This window comes from Leopardus geoffroyi, chromosome C1, assembly GCF_018350155.1.
Source record: "Leopardus geoffroyi isolate Oge1 chromosome C1, O.geoffroyi_Oge1_pat1.0, whole genome shotgun sequence".
Classification (NCBI taxonomy): Eukaryota; Metazoa; Chordata; class Mammalia; order Carnivora; family Felidae; genus Leopardus; species Leopardus geoffroyi.
This window is the reverse complement of record NC_059328.1, coordinates 163,569,446-163,589,780: the sequence shown is the minus strand read 5'-3', so window position 1 is coordinate 163,589,780 and position 20,335 is coordinate 163,569,446. Positions and strand designations below refer to the sequence as shown.

The 20,335-nt window shown below is 42.4% G+C and overlaps 1 long non-coding RNA gene across 1 annotated transcript; it reads left to right on the top strand.

Annotated features, from left to right (window-relative positions):
• Positions 1-18,896: 18,896 nt before the first annotated feature.
• Positions 18,897-19,958, top strand: LOC123596773. Its single transcript, XR_006711863.1, has 2 exons — positions 18,897-19,440; positions 19,573-19,958. It is a non-coding gene; the product is annotated as an uncharacterized LOC123596773 (long non-coding RNA).
• Positions 19,959-20,335: the final 377 nt, after the last annotated feature.

Here is a 20,335-nt window from a genome sequence, read left to right as displayed (position 1 = left end):
AATAAATTAGACAAAAGACTGTAATGAGAGTACCTGGGTGGCTCAGTCGATTAAGCATCCAACTCTTAATTTTGGCACAGGTCCTGATCTCACAGTTCGTGAGTTCGAGTCCCTTAACAGGCTCCATGCTGACATTGCAGAGCCTGCTTGGGGTTCTCTCTCTCCCTCCCTCTCTATATGTCCCTCCCCTGCTCATGCTCATGTGCATGCGCTGTCTCTCAGAAATAAAATAAATAAACTTGAAAAAATAAATAAAACCAAGACTGTAACAAGACAAGAAGGGCATCACATAATGGTAAAAGGATCAATCCAACAAGAGGATATAACAACTGTAAACATCCATGCACCCAACATTGAAGCATTATTATACAGTAATACCAGGGGACTTTAATATCCCACTTATACCAATGAATAGATCATTCAGGAAACAATAAGGAAACAGTATCTTTGCACAACACAAAAGATCAGATGGACTTACCAGATATATATAGAACATTACATCCCAAAACAATAGACTACACATTTTTTTTAAGATCATATTTTTTAAGTCACTTCTATACTCAACATGGAGCTTGAACTCACAACCCTAAGATCAAGAGTCACATGTTCTTCCAACTGAGCAAGCCAGGCACCCCTAGGATACACATTCTTTAAGTGCATACATGGAACACTCTCCAGGACAGATCATGTTACGCCACAAAACAAGTTTCAATAAATGTAAGAAGATTTAAATTATATCATGCATCTTTTCCAACCATGATGGTATGAAAGTAGAAATCAATCAAGAAGAAAATTGGAAAACACACAAATACATGGAGGCTACACAACTTGCTACTATGGGTAAATGGGTCAAAAAAGAGATAAAAAAAATACATAGAGACAAATTAAAGTGAAAGCACAATGGTCCAGAATCTGTGGAACAAAGTAAAAGCAGTTCTACGAAGGAAATTTATAGCAATACAAGTCTACCTCAAGAAGAAAAATAAAAAATAACTTAAGCTTACACCTAAAGGAACTAAAAAAGGAAGAACAAACAAAGCCCCAGGTTAGGCGAAGGAAGGAAATAATAAATATCAGAGCAGATATAAATGGAGACTAAAAAAACAGTAAAGCTGAAACCAAAAGTTAGTTCTTCGAAATGATAAACAAAATTGATAAGCCTTTAGCCAGACTCATCAAGAATAAAAGTGAGAAGCCCAAATAAAATCAGAAATGAAGAGCGGTGCCTGGGTGGCTCAGTTGGTTGAAAATCTGACTTTGGCTCAGGTCATGATCTCACGGTTTGTGAGTTTGAGCCCCACGATGGGCTCACTGCTGTTAGCGCAGAGCCTGCTTCAGATCCTCTGTCCCTCTCTCTCTCTCTCTCTCTCCTCCCTTTCCTCTGCACCTCCCCCGCTCATGCCTCTGTCTCAAAAATAAACATTACAAAAACTTTTTTAAAGAAATGAAGAAGCAACAACCAACACCATAGAAATACAAAGGATTATAAAAGAATTGCAAAAAAAATTATATGTCAAAAATTGGACAACTTGCAAGAAATAAATTCCTACAAACATACAATCTTCCCAAACTGAATCGAGAAGAAATAGAAAAATCTGAACAGACCAACTACTAGTAACAAAACTGAATCAGTAATCAAAAAACTCCCCACAAACTAATGTCCAGGATCAGATGGATTCACAGGTAAGTTCTACCAAACATTTAAAGAAAATTTGATACCTCTTCTTCTGAAACTATACCAAAAAATAGATGAAAAAAGCTTCCAAATACACTCTGCAAAGCCAGTATTACCATCACACCAAAACCAAAGATATTACAAAAATAAAAAAATAAATAAAACTACAGGCCCATATCCCTGATGATCATAGACAAAAGAATCCTCAACAAAATAGAAGCCAATGGCATTCAACAATACATTAAAAGGTCATTCACCACAATCAAGTCGGATTTATTCTGAGGATGCAAGGACGGTTCAGTATTTACAAATCAACCAATGTGACCTACCACATCAACAAAATGAAGGATAAAAATCATATGATCATCTGAATAGTTGCAGTAAAAGCACATGATAAATTTCAACATCCGTTTACGATAAAAACTCTTAAGGTGGACACAGAGGGAACATACCTGACCATAATAAAGGCTATATATGAAAAATCCATAGTTAACATCTCTCTCAATGGTGAAAAACTGACAGATTTTCCTCTAAGATCATGAACAAGCCACAGCCATCCACCCTCACCACTTTTATTCAGCATGGTACTGGAAGTCCTATCCACAGCAATCAGATAAGAAAAATATATAAAAGGCATACAAATTGGTAAGGAAGAAGTTCAACTGTCACTATTTGCAGAGGACATGATACTATACATAGAAAACCTTAAATACTAACAACAACGACAACAACAACAACAACAAAACATTAGAAGTAGTAAATGAATTCAGTAAAGTTGCAGGAGACAAAATTAATTTACAGAAATTGGTTGTCTCTATACACTTACAATAAAGTAGTAGAAAGAGAAAGTAAGGAAACAATTCCATTTGTAATTGCACCAAAAATAAAATACCTAGAAATAAACTTAACCAAGGAGGTGAAAGACCTATACTTTGAAAACTATGAAACATCAATAAAAGCAGTTGAAAGTGACACAAACAAATGGAAAGATAGTCTTTGCTCATGCATTGGAAGAACAAATATTGTTAAAATGGACATACTACCCAAAGCAATCTACAGATTTAATGCAATTCCTATCAAAATACCAACAGTATTGTTCACAGAACCAGAAAACATACTACTAAAATTTGTATGGAACCACAAATGATCTGCAATATCCAAAGCAATCTTGAGGGGAAAAAACAAGGCTGGAGGTATCACAATCTCAGATTTCAAGATATACTACAAAGCTAGATAGCAGTCAGTAGAGCATGTGATTCTTGATCTTGGGGTTGTAAGTTTGAGCCCCACCTTGGGTGTAGAAATCACTTAAAATCTTAGGGCGACTGGGTGGCTCAGTTGGTTAAGCATCCAACTCTTAATTTTGGTTCAGGTCATGAGTCAGGTCATGGTTCACGAGTTCAAGCCTCCCTTCGGCCTCTGCTGACAGTGTGGAACCTGCTTGGGATTCTCTCTCTCCCTCTCTCTCTGCCCCTCCCCTGTTTGCTCACTCACACTCCCTCTCTCTCTCTCTCTCTCTCTCAACATAAATAAGTAAAAGTAAACATTTTTGAAAAAGAAAATAAGATAAAATATTTTTTAAAAAGTTATACTACAAAGCTACAGTACCATACTGTTTTTGTTACTGGCACAAAAATAGACACATAGATCAATGAAAAAGAATAGAGCGCCCAGAAATAAACCCACAACTACGTGGTCAGTTAATCTACAACAAAGGAGCTAAGAATATACAGTGGAGAAAAGACAGTTCCTTCAATAAATGGTGTCGGGAAAACCAGACAGCTCTGTGCAAAAGGATGAAACTGGACCACTTTCCTACACCATACTCATAAGTAAACTCAAAATGTATTAAAGAACTAAATATGAGACCTGAAACCATAAACTCCTAGAAGAAGACATAGGCAGTAATTTCTCTGACACCAGCCTTAACATTTTTCTAGATATGTCTCTGTAGGCAAGGGAAACAAAAGCAAAAATTAACTATTGTGATGACACCAAAATAAAAAGCTTTTGCACAGCAAAGGAAACCAGAAACAAAACAAAAAGGCCTCCTGAACGGGAGAAGGTATTTTCATTTTGTTTTTGTTTTTGTTTTTCAATATCTGAAGTTTATTGTCAAATTGGTTTCCATACAACACCCAGTGCTCATCCCAAAAGGTGCCCTCCTCAATACCCATCACCCACCCTCCCCTCCCTCCCACCCCCCATCAACCCTCAGTTTGTTCTCAGTTTTTAAGAGTCTCTTATGCTTTGGCTCGGGAGAAGGTATTTTCAAATGATATATGTGGTAAGGGAATAATATTCAAAATATATCAAGAACTTATGCAACTCGCACACGCAAAACAAATAATCCAATTAAAAATATGGGCAGAAGACCCGAATAGACATCTTTTTAAAAAGGACAGAAAAGATGTTCAGAATCACTAATCGGAAAAGTGCAAATCAAAACCACAATGAGATATTACCTTCACCTTTCAGGTTGGTGGTAGCAAAAAGACAAGAAACAAGTGTTGGCAAGGATGTGGAGGAAAAAAGAATACCCACGCTCCGTTGGTGAAGATGTCAACCGGTGCAGCCACTGTGGAAAACAGTATGCATTTCCTCAAAGAATTAAAAATATAATTGCTACATGATCCAGTAATTCCACTGGTGGTATTTGCCCAAAGAAAATAAAAACACTAATTTGAACAGATACATGCACCCTTATGTTTACTTCAGCATTATTTACAATCACCAAGATATGGAAGCAGCCCGAGTGTCCATTCAATAACAGATGGATGGATAAAGGAGTGGCATAAATATTTACTCAGCCATAAAAAAGAATGAGATCTTGCCATTTTGGAACAACCCAGATAAACCTAGAGGTATTGTGCCAAATTAAATAAGTCAGAGAAAGAAAAAAAAGCCATATGATTTCACTTAAATGTGGAATCTAAAAAACATATGAACAAACAAGCAAAAAACAAAAAACAAAAAACACCAGACTCCTGGATACATAGAACATTCTGGTAGTTGCCAGGTGGGTGAAAAAAAAAAAAGAAAAGAAAAGAAAGAAAATGTTCTGCAACACTAGATAAAGTCGTGTTTTTACTAAAACTACAATGAATTCTTTTTAGTAGCTCATTGCCAGTTTTTCTCATAATAACCTAATTTTTGAAACACCATGACCAAATTCCTGTCTCTTTATGTTACTTCTCATGAGGCTATTTGCAATCTTAAATATTTGCAGATCTTTACAGCAAGAGCGGATTTAGTTGACTAGTTTTTGAAATAAGTGGCCAGCGATTTGGTCCTGCAAAATACCATTATGGACCAGTTTTTCTCATATTCAGCATGTGCTTCTAAGGTCCATTCTTTCATTTGAGCGAAATACAAATGCTCCTTTGGACAGAGGAAAGATATTGATCTAGGACCACATACTCCTTCAAGACAAACCAAAATAGACCCAATTTAAGCAACTCATCTCAAAATATAGAACTTCTTCCTAAAACTTGGAAGAATAAATGTTGTATCTACCCAAATGGAAAGTCTATTAGAAAAATTATATTTAGAAGGAATGCCATAGTTAGGAACTTTAAAAAATAATTTTAAGTCCTTAAGATCTATCTAACTATAAATTAGATTATATTTATGTTCTACTTGTTGAGTAACAAGCAGAAGCCACTAAGAAATTCACTACAAAGCATTGCATGGGAACCCAATGAATATTTTTTTAATTGTTTTAATTTTTTTTATTTTTTTAAATGTTTATTCTATTTTTGAGACAGAGAGAGACAGAGCATGAGCGGGGGAGTGGCAGAGAGAGAGGGAGACACAGAATCCGAAGCAGGCTCCAGGCTCCGAGCTGTCAGCACAGAGCCCAACGCGGGGCTCGAACTCACAAACTGTGAGATCATGACCTGAGCCGAAGTCAGACGCTCAACCGACTGAGCCACCCAGACGCCCCAAGGGAACCCAATGAATATTAAATAAGCATTAAAATCATGATTTAACCTCTAATTATAATCATGTAAAAAGATGCATAGGATAAGATGCAATAAGTATATTTTAATAAAACAAAAGCTTCCGTTTTCACAATAATTTAACTTTTGTAAGTAGTTTTTTGGAATTTTGGAATTCTCATTTTGGATGTTTGCTCTTGTTGGGGAGAACTTCAGGATGGCAGATAGGGCTAATGTGGAATGCTACCCTATCTCTTCCCCATACATAAAAATAGATTATATAATATTTGAAATATTTCAACACATAGCTGAGCTATAAAGCAAGAAGAGTGCCGTAAATAAAAACAATTCTCACAGCAGACAGCTGGATTCAGTTAGATGTCCTTTGGAGCTCACCTGAGCTCACTTATACAGCACAATTTTAATATACCTTACAGTCAGATGGGCAGAGGAGTCATGGCTGCAAGCGAAAGGCTGTTACTGGGCTCCCACCATTTTTAAAAAAATTTTTTTTTACATTTATTTATTTTTGAGAGACAGAGAGAGAGCATAAGCAGGGAAGGGGCAGAGAGAGAGGGAGACACAGAATCTGAAACAAGCTCCAGGCTCCGAGCTGTCAGCACAGAGCCTGATGCGGGGCTTGAACTCACAAACCGCAAGATCACGACCTGAGCTGAAGTCGGATTCTTAACCAACTGAGCCACCCAGGAGCCTACTGGGTTCCCATTATAAAGCCAGAGCCAGGAAAGTGTGATCCCAGTAAAACTCCACTCACTGGCAGGGGAACTGACTGTGCATCTTTCCAGCAGTATCTCTACACTATAGAGATAGAGCACAATTTTCAGTGGAAGGTGGCCATCTCTGCAACAGTCCACCCCTTTGGCCACCAACCATTGGACACACTCCTCTTCCCACACTGAACATCTCACTTCCTAAAAGAAGAAAACCCAAAGTCCCATCCAGTTATTGCATCCAGTACACAGTCCATGGCTGATGGGGGAAATCGAAGCACAGACCCCCCCTATCAGATAAGAATGTAGCTTTTTGTGACCTAGCAATACATGAACTAATGGACATGTTCTTTTCTTTCAAACCCCCAACACTTGCACTATTCCACTGCAAATCAAGGATGAAATAATTATAATAGAAACTTCTCACCAGAAAAAGGACTGGTGAAGGGCACACAGCAATCATTAGCCTATAGCAATTTTCAAATCTGATGGGAGAGGCATTCTGAGGGCCCCCTTTTCTGCCATTTGGGGAACTTCCTTTTTAGACCTGATCCCGCCCATTCGTGGAATTCTTCTATCCTTTGTGGCCCCTAGGTCACCTTTCTGGAGGTATCTTACCCCTTCATTATCCTCTTTGGCCACATCTTTGGTGGGTGTAGGAGATTATGTTCTCCTTGGGAGACTCAAGATTTCACAGCCTACCTCCTGCCTATATAAGTTTGGCAGCCAGGGACTGTTTCACCTCTTAAAGCCTTTTTAGTCTAGGCTCATGGATTCTTCTGCAATGTAACTTTCTCAAAATCTCAACTGACTTATGATCTATTTGCTTCAAGTCAGTCTCATGAGCCAGCGGACACACCCAACATTTGTTCCTAGACATCTTTCCAAACATCTCAATGTCTCTTTCCTGGGCCCCTTTGTCTCTCTAATCACTGACAAGTTGAAATCATCAGACTTAAGTGAGAAGACACATTTCTTTGTTGCTGGGTTCAGTCTTGACTGGCTTTTCACATTCCAACTTTTTTTTTTCCTTTGGAGTTTAAGAGTAGGTGGCTTCTTCAACTGTGCCACTCTAGTCCCCTCACACCTGGACGAAAGGGGGTCCAGGCAGCAGCCCACACTTTCGAGATCCAATACTCAGTCCTGGCACAGCTTGACCCATAACCTTAAAACAGCTGCTCTCATAACTTATACCATTCAGCCTCCAGAAACACACTTCTCTGCATCTCTTTCATATGTCATTAAAACAAAAGTAACTGTCATGAAGTTTTGTGGACTGTGTCACTGCTGGTGTCAGGGATGAACACTAGTTTGTAATTCAAGGGAGATTTGAGTATTAAAAGCATTTAGCTACGAAAAAGACACTAATTTGTCAAATCCTTTCTCTCCACATGAATGCAATAGATTCGTGTTGTGCAAAAGGTATTATTTCCCAGTGATGTCAAATGCCCATTTTCTTGTTCCAATCTGTAGTATTGTCAGAAGATGTACATGGTGTCTGAGAAACATTTTGCAATGTTAATAATGTATGTTACTTTTAAATTTACAAATATCAGGTCCAGCTGCATGCATGAGGTGATACCATTTCCCTTTATATTGGCAACTAGTGAACATTCGACACTGGAATTGCAATAAAAAATATAAAATACCCATAAAATTTAACTAAAATTTCAATTTTGATTAATTTTGCTTAATTTTGATTTATGTTTGGTATTTACTAATTATAACTTTATTTGACCTTTTCAAAGATAATTTTACTCTTTGGGGAGAAAATAATGTTTTTTGAAAACAATTTTTAAATTTTATTTATCGAAAATAATTAAATAATATCAAATGCATTTACATATTTTCCATTTTGATAAAATTATATTTAAATTGGGTACACTTCGAATTACCTTCTTTAAAAAAGATTTTTTTAATGTTTATTTATTTTTGACACAGAGCATGAGCAGGGGAGGGGCAGGGAGAGGGAGACACAGAATCTGACGCAGGCTCCAGGCTCTGAGCTGTCAGCACAGAGCCCCATGTGGGGCTCAAACCCACGATCCATGAGATCATGACCTGAGCCGAAGTCGGACGCTTAACTGCCTGAGGCCACCCAGGCACCGCTGAATTACTTTTCTTTTAACCCTACTGTCAAAAAGAATAGAAATTATATGAAAATCTTATAGCAACCTATTAGTGATTTTATTAAAATTAAGGCAAGAATAAATACAATAAATGTTATAGGGGCGCCTGAGTGGTTCAGTCGGTTAAGCATCCGACGTCGGCTTGGGTCATGATCTCCCGGCTGGTGAGTTCAAGCCCTGCAACCGGCTCTGCGCTGACAGCTCGGAGCCTGGAGCCTGCTTCAGATCCTGTCTCCCTCTCTCTCTGCCCCTCCCCCACTCACACTCTGTCTCTCTCAAAAATAAAATAAAAACGTTTAAAAAAATAAATAAATGTCATAAATTTTGTGTCTTAACTTTCTTACTCATGTAATTATAATTGGCCCAAAGAACACGCCAGATATGTGCAATCATTATTATATTCAGAGATCTTTCATATTTTGCTCTCAGTCATAAAAAGTAGCATTAGCTGCTTTTTTTCATTATGGAAATAGATTTATCAAGGTGGATAGACCAAGGAAGGTAGAAGAGCATATTTTATGATACGTAATAGTTTGTGATCTTGGCTTGTAACCTGCAAATATCTAAACAACGGGTCTATATACTTCCTTTTGTACTTGGGTCTTAGACCCGGCCAATTCTTATCATCTTGAATATCGCCTGTTGCCGTGCCAAAGTGGGAGGAAATAGGGAGAGAAATCTTGAGGGTCTCAAATCGGCAGTACTAATCAATCACAAACATCATTTCTATTCACAACCAACAACTAGTCTCATAGCTTGACCTAAATACAAGGGAACCAGTAGAGAACTGAAAAGATACGGCAACCCAGTTGGCATATTACTTTCCTAGTTTACAGACAAGCCAATAGAAGCTTAAGGAACCAAGTTCACACGGTTACACAAGCAACAGAGTCGGAATTAGAACACGAGCAGTCTGGCTCTTGAGCCCGCGCCCTTAACCACTATGCTACACAAATCCCCTGGGAATTTGAAGAGCTCTTGAAGCGCTCTGGACATACACAGGATGGGACACCAAAGTTCAAGTTGATCTCGTACGGTTCTCAAAGACACAAGAAATTCCGGCTAACATCTACGGGTAATCTTTACAGTGTTCTGACCCTAGAACCCTACGTCCAAATTATCTTTTATATGGTCGCACAAACGTTACTGAGGAGATAAACATCCTTCTCCTACCTTCCACTTTCCTTCTACTGTCTCTTCTTGGCAGAACTTATCACGAAGTCAGCTGAGAAACGTAGTTTGCAGAGTTTGAATCCCAGCATCAAAAACCAGAGTTTGAAAGGGTAGAGGATGGGTCTGAGAGACAAGTGAGTCACTACCACAACTGCTCTTCCCAGGCTCCCTTGCTACCGGTGATAAAGTTCCGGCCCGTTGAATGAATGGAAATCATGTGTGCAATTTCCTGAGTCACGCCCTTCCTCTTTTCCCTGTCCTCAGCTGCAGTGTCCACGTGGAGGTGAACTGTGGCCACCAGGTAGATGAGCTTAACATCTTACAGATGGTGAAGCAATGGAATTATCAGAAGGGCCTGGGCCCGTGAAATCACAGAGTCATTACACATTGACGAAGAAACAGAGACTTAAATCGGCTTGTTGGAACGCTTAGGCAATTTCGATGGTGTGGGAAAAGGAAAAAACATTTATACAGGGGAAATCATGAAATTGGGTGAAAGGGGAGGAAAGTAACAATAGAACATAATAAATACGTAGTCGGGTGAAAATCCAAACTTCCAATTCTATTATCTGTACAAGAGAAAAATACAAACAAAAAGAAAGGTTAAAAATAAAAAGATACAAAGGGATATGGCAGGGAAATGCAAACTAATAAAATGGGAGGTTGAGTGGCGCCTGGGTGGCTCAGTCGGTTGAGTGTCCGACTTTGGCTCAGGTCGTGATCTCCCGGTTCATGAGTTCGAGCCCCGCATCAGGCTCTCTGCTGTCAGCGAGGAACCCACTTCAGATCCTCTGTCCCCCTCTCTCTCTGCACCTCCTCCCCTCACGCTCTGTCTCTCAAAAATACATTTCAAAACATGAAAAAAATCAAATTGGAGGTTGAGAAATGTTAACATCAGGAAAACTAGCATTCGAAGTCTAAGGTACTACTTGAAATGAAAATATTCCATTAAAAGTGGTAAAGGGCTATCAAAAATGTTAACAAGCCCTCTCATTCTGAAGAACACATCACCAAAATATGTAGTAACAAAGCGAAGCCTGGATAAGCTAGATCACAAGAATGTTTAGTTTTTGAAGAGAAACTGAAAATAGATTGGACTTAGCTTTACACAACTCAGTTTCAGTTTGGTATTCTAAGCATACTCGTATACAGGAGACTAGCCCAGAATTTGAGAAATGCATTTGTGATCATTGGGTGATTATCCATTCCCATTTGAGTCTCTGAAGCGTTTGTGAGGAGACTGGGTTTTCCCTGAAAGGATGAATATCCCCCCTGTCCGTCATCCCGGGAACAGCTCAGCCCGGGGCAGAGACAAGGCTTTGGGCTAGAGGGTGAAGTGTCCCAGGAAACCAGAGGCTGGGATCCGGGCATGTAGTTGCCTGGGTGGGCTATTCCTGGCTCAGGTGAGCTGAGAGTGGGGAAGGGGACTCAGATCTGGGGCCCTGGGAAGGCCTGGGCCTGCGTAGAAGGAAGGTTTTTGCTGTTGCTACGGGGTCACTTTGTGCGTTTTGGGTTCTTCCGAATAGTGCTTTTTCTATTATCGCCGGACCTTCAAGAAAGTCTCCTTAAGTCTTTTAAAATGTTCCTGCCTGGTCTCAGCCTTCACTATGGGCGACTGGGGCAAAGCTGGTATAGGGGGAGGGCAGCAGCCGGACAGCACAGCCCGGCATTAGCAGGCTGAGGTGGCCAGTGACCATCAGAGAGTCCTTGTGGCTTCTTAGCTTTCCTGTCATCTTGAGTCCTCTTTGGACTCTGTTACCAGATTCCATTGCCATAGGCGGTTGGCTGGGCCTGGTGCTCTGGGTCTGTGGTCACCTGCCATCACCCTGGGCCAAAGAGGCTCCGGGCCCAGGACCTCGTCACCAGCCTGCGTCTTGCTCCAAGACGAAAAGGCCCCTGGGCAGAGTGCCCACAGCTCTGGGCCGAGGCTTCTCCTATAGCCAGATTTTGTTCTTTGCTCACTTGGGGAGGGGGCTGAAGAGGTATTTAATCGTGGATTTAGAAGAGCTCTTTAAACTGTGTAAAAGTGGCATTTGGGTACATAGGTGGTAAAGCCCCGAGTCCACCACACTGGCATTTGGGGTAAAGTCCTGGGGGTAAACGTATGGGTCTCAAAGCCCTTTGGTTTCTTGCCAACTGCTCCCAAACTGTGCACCCCTCCAGCGTCTGCTGTGGAATAGGATGGGCATCACTGTTAACGAGATTAGGTAAGAAGTTAGCATAAATGTGGAGTACGTTGTATGATTTCAGGACTTTGCTAAGCCTGTTTTCCCCAAGGGTAAAGAGATCAGATGATTTTGTTTCCTGGAATTCCAGACGGGACTGAGGAAAGCAGACTGAGCGGTCATGGGTATTCCAATCTGAGAAAGAGTGGGAGCTGGGGAGCGAGTGAGTTGGATGACATGAGATGATAGATAACGGGGGCTCCCTGGGGGAGGGAAACAGGCTTTGGGATGCAGTAAAGATGGCTGGAGTTGATGGGAAGCTATGGCGTCCCCGCCCATGTCACCCCCACTCCTCAGCAAAGTCACAGAGCATCACAGGATGTGGAAGGTGTTGGCAGTTCTTAGGACGATGGAGAAGGGAGGGAGCCTCGCCTGTGGGTCTGATCCCCACCTGAACCAAACAGAAGGGGGAACACAAACAAGGTATCCTACAAAGCTCCTGTATGTAATGTAATTTTCAAGCAGAACCCAATTAATGAAAAATTGATACTTAATATCTCCTATTTACCAAGCATTCTACTACATACCAAAAGCTTCACAATATTAAAAAAAAAAATCTGCCCACCATACTAATCCTGGGAGACAAATATTGGTATTACAGGCTGGAGAGCCTCGGTTTAGACAGGAAGAGGCTTGTCCAAGGTCATGGAGCGGGTAAGTAGCAGAATTAGGGTTCCATCCCAGGTGGGACACAGAGGGAAAGGAAGTCTTTGGGTTGATACATAAAATCCTATTTTACCACTTCTAATGAGAGAAAAAGGCATGTATTTTACTTAAATAGTTATTCTAGCCGGGAGCACTTTCATAAGAGCCATAATTTCAGTTTCTAACAAAGTTGTTTTTAATGAAGTAATGAATTTGCAGAAGACTTAGCTAAGTATGTCTAGCACTAGGGGTGGTCGACACTATTAAATAAGGGGATGAAAAAGCTAGTCAATATTTTTCATTTAAAAGGGACTTTGAGTTTTTAATACACAAGTTTTATTTTATTTTATTTTATTTTATTTTATTTTATTTTATTTTATTTTATTTTATTTTTAAGTTTATTTGAGAGAGAGAAAGTACCCGTGCGTGTGTATGCGCGAGCCGGGGAGAGGCAGAGAGAGAATCCCAAGTGGACTCTGCACCGACCGATGAGGTGCTCGACCTCACCAACCGTGAGATCGTGACCTGAGCCGAAACCCAGAGTACCCAGGTGCCCTACAAAACTTTTATTAAAAAATTTTTTTTCCAACGTTTATTTATTTTTGGGACAGAGAGAGACAGAGCATGAACGGGGGAGGGGCAGAGAGAGAGGGAGACGCAGAATCGGAAACAGGCTCCAGGCTCTGAGCCATCAGCCCAGAGCCTGACGCGGGGCTCGAACTCCCGGACCGCGAGATCGTGACCTGGCTGAAGTCGGACGCTTAACCGACTGCGCCACCCAGGCGCCCCCAAAACTTTTATTTTAAAAGAAAGCACAAGAACTATAAACACAAAGTGATCCCTCAGGCGCTATTCACATCGGGCTTCTCTTCCACACAGGGCTTGCCTCCTGCATCATCTCATTCCGGGGTCCTTTCAAGGGAATGGGATGAAATTTCCATTTCATCGAGAGACAAATACAACAGTGTGTGACACTTGAGGAAAGCACAGTTTGCATTTATACCACAGCTAGTCTAGAAAACTGGAGCTAGTTGGAAAGTAAATATTAGGACTGGAATCCAGCTGGTAGCATGTTTGCTTTTCAGTACACTTTCCTTCTGAAATAGGAATCCAATGAAAACTTTACTTTTCAACGAATTGAACAAAGCGCCACCTAGTGGTAAAGGAACAGATTTTGAAAGTGAAGAGAGCAGAAGTTTCTTGTAGAAAATTTGGAATCCATTCACTATCAGTTTATTTTACCAGGTAACCTTCGCTTAATATTAGAATATTAACGAGCTTATGGGGCACCTGGGTGGCTGAGTCAGTTCAGTGTCTGACTTCAGCTCAGGTCATGATCTCACGGTTTGTGGGTTTGAGTCCTGCATTGGGCTCCGTGCTGACAGTGTGGAGCCTGCTTGGGATTCTCTGTCCCCCCCTCTCTCTGCACCTCCCCCACTCGCACTCTGTCTCCCTCTCAAAGATGCATAAACGTTTAAAAAACTAAAATATTCATTTGCAGCAACGTGGATGGAACCGGAGGGCATTATGCTAAGTGAAACAAGTCAGTCAGAGAAAGATTTCCTGTGTATGTCCAGAGCGCTTCAAGAGCTCTTCAAATTCCCAGGGGATTTGTGTAGCATAGTGGTTAAGGGCGCGGGCTCAAGAGCCAGACTGCTCGTGTTCTAATTCCGACTCTGTTGCTTGTGTAACCGTGTGAACTTGGTTCCTTAAGCTTCTATTGGCTTGTCTGTAAACTAGGAAAGTAATATGCCAACTGGGTTGCCGTATCTTTTCAGTTCTCTACTGGTTCCCTTGTATTTAGGTCAAGCTATGACACTAGTTGTTGGTTGTGAATAGAAATGATGTTTGTGATTGATTAGTACTGCCGATTTGAGACCCTCAAGATTTCTCTCCCTATTTCCTCCCACTTTGGCACGGCAACAAGCCATTCCCTTGAAAGGACCCCGGAATGAGATGATGCAGGAGGCAAGCCCTGTGTGGAAGAGAAGCCCGATGTGAGGGAGTGATGATGACCGGCAAAGAGGTGCAGAGAAACTCAAAGCAGATGGGTTCGTTTCCTGCTTTCTAGGACATGGCAAAGTTGTAAGCCTCCTAGAGATGCCCGTGATTGGGATGGTGCCGGAACAACTCGATCGTAGGAAGTGGATTAGCAGTGGGTGAGAGGACTGTTTGCATGGATGTGCTGATGCCCCTCTACTTCCCCTGCCCCAGGAAAGCTTCACAGAGGCCCAGACCCTCCAGAACAGGACAAGGAATGCAGCTAGGGGGTCTGGGACTGCAAAGGAGGGACACAGAAGTGCTGAGAGGCTTGAAAGCCTAGAAAAGTGGTAGGGTCGGGACAATGGGAGGCAAGACTCACTAATGTCAGCAGCAGAAGTCCGTGTACAGTGGCCAAAGGCCAGGTGACCCCCGCCCAAAAGAGAGACAAGACCTCAGGGGACAGCAACAAAGACAGGATGACAGCTTAGGGACTGGGCCATCCTTCATCATCACCATTATGAAATTTAAGGTTCCTCCTGAGCCAAAAAGTCACTTGGGAATAGCAAGACGGAAGAGGGAAAATCCCCTGCAAGTTGGAACACTCCAGCTTTTGGAACATGCCAAGGAAAGCTAGAAACTTAGCAGAGACTGGTGCTCAGGAGAGAGGAATTTAGGCAAGAGTGAGATAAAAATTCTAGGCATGGACCTGTGGGATCAAGGAAAAGTCCCCCATATCACCTGTCCTCTGGAGCTGTCTTTGTTTTCCTGCTCTGTCCCTTGCAGTGACCACCACAGGAAGGCTCGTGGACACCTGACCTGGACATAGGCGGAGTGAGACTTTCACCACTGCGGTTCATATTAAATTTGGTTTTTACTCATTTTATGCTTTGTTTGGAAGATTGGGTGTCAAAACGCTTTTTGGGTATTACAAAATAAAGTTTAAAAGCTATTTTGAAACGTGGGTTGTGAAAGTTTGTTGACTATTTCTGGATGTAATCAAACAGCTCAGGTTAAAGTACAAGGAACTGGCTTCACCTCTCAGTGTCCATTGAGTTCTTCCCTAACACGCTGAGTCTCTCTCCTAGCTTATGTTCAGGAGTATCCTTACTCAAGGTTTCATCGGTGTAAAGAAGCTGTGTGTGTTTATTCCTCGAGACCCAAAGGTACACGGATGCTTCACACAATGCCAAAACCAGCATGCTGAGCAAGTCATAAGGCGTAGACCCTCAGGTAACGCAGCGGACACCATGGCTGTCTACCCACTAGCCTTCCCACCCCTCTTCTTTGTCCATTGAGTCCTGACTTTGTTCAGGAATCAGGCATATGTGTGCTTCAGGGAACTCTGCCCCCTAGCCAGAGCAATCACTGTAATCCCAGGCCCTTGGGCAGTGGTTACTTCAGTGATGGCCTAACTTCTGTTCGATAATACATAAAGCAATGGCCGTTGGGGAGGTCCTGAGAGAGTTTGGGGGTGGCATCGGTATTCGCCTGGTAGGGCTGCTGTAGCAAATGACCACAAACTGGATGACTTAACCAACAAAATTTGTTGCCCCATCGTTCTGGAGGCTAATGGTCCAAAGTCAAGATGTTGGGCAGGGCTAGTGCCTTCTGAAGGATATGAGGAAGGATCTGTTCCAGGCTTCTCTCCTTGGCCCATAGATGGCCATCTTCATGTCCATATGGCATTCTCCCCATGCCTTCACATTATCTTCCCTCTGTGTGTTTCTCCCTGTCCAATTTTCCCCCTTTCTATAAGGACACGAGTCATATTGAATTAGATCTCATCCTCATGACCTCATTGTAACCCAATTACTTCTGTTGAGACAAAACTTGCAAATAAGGTCATTTTCTGAGGTACTGGGAGTGACTTCTACATGTGAACTTGGGAGGGACACAATTCAACCCATAACGATATCTCTTCCAGTCTTTGGATATTATCAAGTCTCTCTACACCAAGCTGCCTTATCTTATTACTATGTTTCTTGGCAAGACATGAAGATTCTGTCTTTCTAACCCAAAAGTGTAGGCTGGTAACTGGGGGACTTACCTTCATCCTGAGATCTCAGCTTACCCTTCCATGGTCCCATTGTGGGCCATCCTCAACCCACATTGCCCCACTTTGGAACTCTTCTGCTCAAACACCCTTCTTTCTGGCTTTAACCTCCTATTCCCTCCACACTTCACTTTAATTGCTCCAACCACACTTGGTCCCCTTACGTATTTCTGATCAGCCCCTCCTCCTGTTCCTACACCGTCTCTTCTAAGATGCTGCGCCTGTCATTTCAACCACACTCTTTCCAAGATTCTAAACTCATGTTCTTAAATTCCATTGCCCGGCCTGGCAGAACTCCAAGCCTGCATTCCAATGGCCGCCCATCTCCACATGCTGACATCCGGCCTAGGGAGCACGACCAGAAGCTCCAACACACAGAGAAGGCTGGTTCCTGTGACTTCACGAACACAGCGTTAGCTGACCACCATTATTATTTAAATAATTCCACTTCTCTCTCTTTTTGTGAACAAAAGCCTTCTCTTAGTGTTCTGATCTACTAGCACCCTGTTACTTCTCCCCTTCTTAATCAGACAATTTTAACGTGATCTGCTTTTACTATCTTCCATTGTCCTTCCTTTATATCCATGAGCCCGCTCCAGTCTGGCCTTTACTGATGCCCTTCCACTGATCCTATTATTGCCAAGATTTCCAACTGCTTTCATGTTGCCAAATCTAATGAATAGTTCCCACTCTTAATACACTTGGCATATTGGAAGTGTGCCATATCACTGGCCATCCCTTCTTTTTAAGATCATTTCTTCTGACTTCTAGACCACTGTATTCTCCTCGTTTTTCCTCTACCTCTCTCAGTATCCTTGATAGACTTTTCTTCTTATATTCCCAAAGTCTCTTTGTTTTTCTTCTGCTCTCAACTTTTCTCCTACTCTCCCTGGAGGATCATTTCCACTTCTAATGGTTCCAATTGCTTCTATACACTGATGATTCCTCTGTCTGTATCTGTATCTCGATCTCTCTCCTAAGCTCTCGACCCAATTTGCAACCCCACTTGGGCATGACCCAGGCACCTTAAACTTACACGCTTATCAACTGAACCCACTGTCATCCTTCATAAAATCAGTTCTTCTCATTTCCCCTATCTCAATAAATGGCACCCATTTGTCACAATGGCTCTGAAAGCAGATTCATCAGGTTTGTAGCACATCTCTACTACCTTCTGGCTGATAACCTTGGGCAAGTTACTTAACTTCTTCGTGTCTTGGTTCTCTAATCTCTAAAATGTGAATGATTATACTTCCTATATGTGAAGATTGTGGTGAGTTTAAATGGTAGAATACACATAAAACACCAGGAATAGTTCCTGGCATATATTGCATTCTCAGGAAGTTTTAGCCATTGATATAATTGCCTGAGTAAGAGTCCTGGGACTCAACCTTGATTTGCACATCTAATGAGTCATAAAATTACTTTGATTTTATCTCCTTAATACCTCTTGAATGTATTCATGAGAAGTGACAGGAAAGGAGTGAGTTATCAATAAAAGTAAAAATGAATGCATTTCCACCTCCCCTGCCTTCATTCAAGCAGGAATCACCAGGCAATCTAGCCCCTACACAACCGGGCTCGGCAACCCACCAGGGTTGCACTACTGGGTTACAGAGCCTGCGATGGCAACGCTATTTGGTGTCCATGGGATCTGGGGATTCCAAGCCCAAGTCTCACAGAAGCAGGGAGTGAACAGCAAACACTAAAGTGGCCCAAAGAGACCAAGGACAGAAACTAACCTTGACTAGTTACCTGACAAGGTCACACGTCAGCACAATGCTCTGTTGTCCCAGTGAATAATTTCTCAGTGGTCCCTTCCTCTTCGCATTATTGCTCAAGAGTTAAAGTCGCCGGTGGCAGCATCTGATTGGCTGAGCTCAGGTCCCCAGCTGCCCAGGTTAAATCCCAGGGGATGGAGACAGGGGTGACCTGTCCACCTCTGTGGTTCTGTAGTGGGAGGGAAGCCTTTTCCCCACCAACACTTAAGACAACGAAAGAGTCACCCAACACAGAAGTAAAGTTTGGAAGCTGGGTGGCCAAAGGAACAAATGAGCATTCGCCATTTGTTTACTTGAAAGTAGTGCAATCGAAGTATCAGAAACAAAACTGAAAAGGAGCTGGAAAGTGACCTGCCTCGGCTACCTGCTTCCCAGCCTGAAATGGTCTGGGAAATGGAAACTTCGCTGATTTAGATAGGAATGGCTTTAAATTTGTTTCTATTTCAACTGGGTAAGGCTGGACTAAATATCTATATCATAGTACTTGAATGAAAAACGTCACATTTGACACAATTCAAGAGGCTCAGAGACAGATCAGGGATGTAGAAGCAACTGGGAGGACCCGGGCTAGCTGGGAGAGCCGCAGGTGCCCGCGCATGAGCACAACATAGTTTGGACTCTGGGTCCACCTGCTGGTGCAGTTTTCCTTCTGCTTTTCTTTTTAGTGAGCATTCGCTGCCGCCAGGCTTACTCGCATTTCCCAGCAGTGTGGGGATCAGCAGGAGTGGGTCCAGATGCAAAGTGTAGCAAGGATTCCCCAAATAAGAATGGGAGAGGGGTGGTTAATCAAGAAGGCAGTTCCTGATGGGTCAGGGAGACTGGAAGCTGTTTTTGTTTTTGTTTTTGTTTTTGTTTCCATTTCAGGACACAAAAGGAACCCAGGGCTGGGGCAGAGGATTTCTGTGGTTCTGAGATTCGGTGCAGAATTGACATCATGGCTCTCCAGGGTCCGTGCCTCACTTTTACAAGCAGAAAAGAGGACAGTCGCCTGCTAGAAGCTGTGGCCTTGCAGGACACTTCTTGGCCAGTGCTTCCCTCCGCCCCCTATCTCAGCTTCTTGAGGACTCTGCCAGCAGGAGAGGACTGAGGACTGTGCCTCAGCAGGTCTGTTCTTCTTGCTTATGTGACTCATGGCCATGGCTTCTCTGTTGCCCAAGACTTGTATGTACAGCCCCGATCAGCTGGGTTTTATCACTGCTTCCTGGATTCCTCTTATTTTTCTTGTGCTGCTTGAAGGACCAGTGCTTCCGCCTATCTGCTGCCAGGATCACATTAGGGCTTCCTGTGTCTGCGGCTCACGTCTTGTCTTGGGGACATACCTGTGATGATACTGAACAAGTTGAGGCCATCGCCTGGGGACTAACTCACTGCTAAATGACGTCAATAAACCCCTTTGAGGTTGCTGCAGACAGGCCTCCTTGGCTGTCAGCACCAGGGAATGGCTCACCATGGCAAGTTAGAGAACAGTGCTACTCTAGCCAAGGTCCCTGGGTCTGATGACCTTCATTTACAGGGACAAGCCCAGCCCCAACCAGCTTTCTAGAAGTACAGTTTGACTGTGATTTTTTTTTTTTTTTTTAAATCGAGGTTTGATTAAATCAAGGAAAATTTATAGATCTTAAGTGTAGAGCTTGGGGAGTTTTTATGGAGTTATGTGCCTGTGTAACCACCACCCGGATCCAGATACGCATGTGACTGGAGTTGAGTGTGTGAGTCAATTAGAGCAAATTCCTCATGATTTGGGGGGGGAGGGAGGTACCTAAGGCAGTGGTTCTCAAACGTTAGCTGTACGTCACAATCACCCGGAAGGTTTGTTAAAACACAGATCACTGGGCTTCACCCCAGAGTTTCTGACTCGGTAGGTCTGGGGTGGGTTGAGATTTTGCACTTCTTTTTTTTTTTTTTTAATTTTTTATTTATTTTTGAGAGAGAGAGAGAGAGAGAGCGCGCAAGCATGAGTGGAGAAGGGGCAGAGAGAGAGAGGGGGAGACAGAATATG